Source organism: Macrobrachium nipponense, chromosome 11 (genome assembly GCF_015104395.2).
Source record: "Macrobrachium nipponense isolate FS-2020 chromosome 11, ASM1510439v2, whole genome shotgun sequence".
In the NCBI taxonomy this organism is placed as follows: domain Eukaryota; kingdom Metazoa; phylum Arthropoda; class Malacostraca; order Decapoda; family Palaemonidae; genus Macrobrachium; species Macrobrachium nipponense.
Window position 1 is genome coordinate 95,262,145 of NC_061087.1, and position 5,211 is coordinate 95,267,355.

The 5,211-nt window shown below is 36.1% G+C and overlaps 1 long non-coding RNA gene across 1 annotated transcript; it reads right to left on the reverse strand.

Moving 5' to 3' along the window:
- Positions 1-786: 786 nt before the first annotated feature.
- LOC135207601 (uncharacterized) lies at positions 787-3,987 on the reverse strand. The gene is made up of 3 exons (XR_010313001.1): positions 3,529-3,987; positions 2,168-2,260; positions 787-2,055 (listed from the first exon to the last, which is right to left on the reverse strand). It is a non-coding gene; the product is annotated as an uncharacterized LOC135207601 (long non-coding RNA).
- Positions 3,988-5,211: the final 1,224 nt, after the last annotated feature.

Consider the following 5,211-nt stretch of genomic DNA (forward strand, 5'->3'; position numbering starts at 1 on the left):
TCCCTTCCACTTTAATTAACACCAATGCATTGAGTGGCAACACATTTTTTGTAATTTCGGTGGTGTACATCTTTTGACTGCCTAATGTACATACACTGTGTCCTATATTAATTATAATCATGGCAGTTTTCTTTTCACAAAGTGAGTAGTCATTCAAAGTAGTATTGCTTTTCAGTCTGCCTGGCTCTATATGTAGTTAGTGGAATATGGCAAGTCATGGCCAAGAACACCTAGTATAACTGTTTGCCTAACTTGTTCATGATATGTTTCCAGGGTGTGCACAACTTTTACAGCTATGGTGGAAATTAGTTATGGTGAACTCTTAAACCTCATTATTAGTAGTAACTAAAGAGGTACATAAACTGGTTGTGGCAAAAAAAAACTGATATGCTTAATATTGCCATTAGTGTGGAAAATTACACATCGTTAGAAAGCTAATGCTAAACTATTTCAAAACCCTACATATAACAAAATGGTAAAAAAACATGAATTTTGCAAAGTAAAAAAAAAAAAAAAAAAAAAAAAAAAAAAAAATAGTCATTGTATAAATTGTATACACATTTATCCACTACATGGTACTGGACAATATGCCTGACAAGCGCCTCAGTGGCGTGGTTGGTTTGGTGTTTGCTTCTAACCTCGGTGGTCGCGGGTTCGATTCCCGGCCATTCCATTGAGGAGTGAGAGATGTGTACTTCTGGTGATAGAAGTTCACTCTCGACGTGGTTCGGAAGTCACGTAAAGCCGTTGGTCCTGTTGCTGAATAACCACTGGTTCCATGCAACGTAAAAACACCATACAAACAAACAATATATGTCTGACACAACCTTCCTGTATGTTAATAGTCTTTACACATTAAGCTCTTAACTAATATTCACTAATAGTATAAACTGTATGCAGTACATAAATGTGGGTGAAGTAGAAAGAAAAGTAAATTTTACATTTACTGAAAACATTCTACAACAATGCTATATAAAAATGAAATAAAAGCAATGAATTAACTTGTACATACCTGTCAATCTAAAGCGAGTACCCTGCAGTGGGCTAGAACCGACATTTTCTTTCATATGTACTTACTTATATAGAAATTTTCATGAATCAAATGAATCACAGGAAACACACTATTTTTTATTTCAAGACTTCAAATACCACTGCTAAAAATTAAGCAATTATGTTTTTCTTACTGTCATCCAGGTAAAATTTTTGACCAATAATATGTGTGTCAAGTACATAATAGGGCACCAATTTCGAACATGGTCATAACTGTGGCGTTCTGTTTTTCTACCACCAAAGCCTGTTTCAGGCAAAGAGGGGTTAAAGCAACCATTTGATCACTTAAGTTGTCTGCCTCGAAGTCAATTTAGGAATCCTAATCCTTACTCCCAGGAACTTCCAGTAAAGGAATCAATCACCTTGGGTCAATTTTATCAGGGATTGCTTAATTTTCTAGTTTTAGACAGCTTCCACCAACTTCCTGCTAAGAAATGAGAAGAATCTCAAAATTGTGGGTGTTTGGAAGAAAAGTTATCTCATTGCATTTCTTGTTTGCGGTGACCTTTGCAGCACGATAGGTTTGTCTCTACTTTTCTTTTCCTCACTTTTAGTTTGGCACTCCGACAGTCAGCTGATCTACTTAACTGTTCAGTTCTGTAGCTAGCACTATATACTTCTGATGACATAGTAGCAGTATTTACTCTTTTAAATACTATTCATGAAAAGTCTTTTCATGCAATGCTCATTGTTCCTCTAGATGAATGTTATGAACTGTACTTCTCCCTCAGCTTGTGGATTACGAATTGTAGCTTGAAAGCGTCATGTTTGTATACTTGAAACACACAAGACAAGAACACTTTCCCTTTCCTTGCAACTTGATTGGGAGACAAATATAAAGTGTTCTTCACAGTCAGATTCCGTGCCCTTGACCCTTGAAAGACCATTTTAACTTGTCAGATCAGAGAATTATACTGTTTTACTGGCTATGTCATTGCTGGCAAATACTCCTCCCCAATCAAACTATTTTTGCATTCATAAAGGAATCCAAGCAGAAAACCAAAGCTGGAAAAAAAAATGTGCAATAGTAACAATGACTGGTGTCAGCTAAACAGAATTTCACCAATCAACATGGATGTCTAGGCCTACCTAATTAAAAGGAAATACACAAACCTACCTCTTGGCTTGTCTCAACATTTCTTGAAGTCTTTCTGCTGATATTTCTCAAACTCAATTTTGGGAAAAGTCCTTTCAGATACCACACTCCAAACTGGAAATGACAGAATATGTTTAAATAACTCATGATTACTGTTGTGCTCCGTTATAAAGAAATATCATAAATTTGGAAACTATTCAAGACCTACCTCAGCTTACCTGTCATTGTTTAACTACAGGTAGTACTTAGAAAATTACATTTCATCTGTTTCTCTGGATAATTTTGGCCTTGTATATATCATACTTGATATATAACAGAATGGGATTCTTGTAACTATATATATATCTATATACCATGATATTCATATTTTAAATAATATATAAACATTTCATTAGATTTTGAAATAACAAATGATAAAACTTGCAATACAAGTCTGTGAACTGAAACGACATATCAATATGCGCAAGACATTAATTACACTGTATAAGTGGAAATATAAAATACTGTAAATTTAATTTACAGTTAGTACACATTATCACTGGTACAATTCCATCATATTTAATTTTCAGCCAAAAACTGGGTTCCTAAGTGGTTCCTCATAAAGGCTACACATGGTGGTGGTAATACGCGCACACACACACACTCACACACAGCCAAAAAAGTTTAACCAAAAATGCTCAAAACCATACCAAACAGATAACAAGTAAAAAAGTTGGTGCAATTTAATTTTCTGTACAACATATATATAAAAGCCACTGAAAATAGATCTATCTTTTGGTGGTCTCAGTATAATACTGTATGAGCCACGGCCCACACAACTTTAACCATGGTATGGTGGTGGCCTGTCCTATATCGTTGCCTGATGCATGATTACAGCTAACTTGACCCTTAAATCAAATAAAACACTGAGGCTAGAGGGCTGCAATTTGGTACGTTTGATGGTTGGACGGTGGATGATCAACATACCAATTTGCAGCCCTCTAGCCTCAGTAGTTTTTAAGATCTGAGTTTGGACACACAAAGTCATCTCAATATAGTAGGTAGTTTTCTTTTGCAGAAAACTAATAAGCAGCTGGAAAAAATATACGGTTTATGTACTTGATGAGAAACTAGTTTAATTAATAAACACGCTTCCAATGAATAGGTCTACTTAGGCTACTAAAAACTAGGCCTATACTACCTAAGACGGTCTAGGAAACTACGAAATATGGGGCCGAATGGAGATTACGCTAATACCTTCTCATTATGTAGCCATGGGCTTAATCTTTCCCGTGCCCTATAACCAGGATAGCAATCCAATCAGCTTGGCCAATCCCAGTTCTAAGATACTGGGAAGATTAAGCCTAGGATAAGCCTATTGCAAGGACCCTTAACTAACTTACCAGTTTCTCAAAAAAGATAAGGCATGTATCCCTACTGTCCTTGTGGCTTCACTTAAGAAAATGAAAACTGAATTGTTGTCGTTATTCATACGTCGGTGCATGGGTCTTTTCAACAAGCTGTCACTCCTCTAATCACTCGATTTGACATCCGTAGGCGATACCTTTACAACGGCACCTCACTTAATCTTTCCTTTATCAGGTCTACCGACTCGAGTTTACATTGTTTCATCTTGGTGCATTGTTTTTCCTCTTCCGTATTTTCCTTTAGAAATACAAGTCCCAGTTGATGATATGTAAATACAAGCAGGGACGGACTGGGATTAAATTTCGGCCCAGGACTTTTGATGTTGACCGGCCCACTTGAAGTTGGAGCTAAATAGAAGTGGGGAGGTATATCTTGAAAATTTTTAATGAAAGCATACATTTGATGGGAAATAGGCCGGCCACACACACACACACACACACACGATGCAACTTTGTCAATTATTAAATCATTATCGAGAGACATTAATATGTCCTTCTCTACTGTCATTAGCATAAACTCCTGGAGGTGTTCCTGTGAGAGTAGTCTGCTTCTTAGACGATTTTTTATGAATTTCAAGGTAGAAGAACTTCTCTCACAGGAAACTCGAGTAACTGACAAGGTCAGGAGATACTTGTAAGCAAGACCAATTATATGATAGGCATCAGTTAACAAGTTGTACCTACTGAGTATCTGGTAACAGCAGACTGGACAATTCTTACGTGATGAACATTTCATAGCAATGTTCATTTAAAAAAAGACTCGTGTTCATCCTCATCATTCGCTCATATCTTTAACGGTGTAGTCTCCTAATGCGACAGTACAGGCATTATTAAGTAAAACCTCAAAGCAATAAAAATCATTAGGAAATACTGTAAATCGATTATTTGGTACCAGTTGAACATTTTTACAGATGAGCCTAAGCTCACTAAGTAATCACGTTAGAGTTATATTTTTGTATCACATCTAGCTTTTCACAAATCATTACATTTCAAATATTAGTTAACCAAATAATATAATCTAAATTTTCTTCTCGCTTTTCTTGATAATTATTATTATGTGTGCTCTAAAGTTTAAGTAACGTTAGCAAAAATGCAATGTCTCATATCAATGTATAAGATTATGATGTCATCAAAGTGTCACCATGTCTTTCAAAAGAAACAGTAACCCAGTGACAGCGGTTGAGTATGGATGTCTATATTGAAGTGTTTTCCTGAAATGCTAAAATATGCGAAAGCTCAGTGGCTTGATGATGAAAAATTACACAAAACCACTTCACTTAAGCACAACACTTTGCACACGTCACTTTGAAAGAACAATCACTGGAGTAAACGTGTTCACTTTGGAATACAATTCGAATTCTCCTTCACTAACACACCCCGATTCCATGCTTTTCACAAGATTAACTTGGACACAATTTTCCTGATTCTTGAACACACTGCGCCATTTTCTACATGATGACTGTTATATCTAAGGTTCGTTGAATGAAACACAAAAGATTTTTTTTTAACTTGCATAATAATAGCTACGAGAAAATAACATACAAGGAATACCGATTGAGTAGCGTCTTACTGCCTGTGTGACGTGTGTTACCTTTCGCTAGCAGTATAGCCAAAAGCCTAGAATGATAAGAACATTGCAATACGGCACTGTGTTGAGCG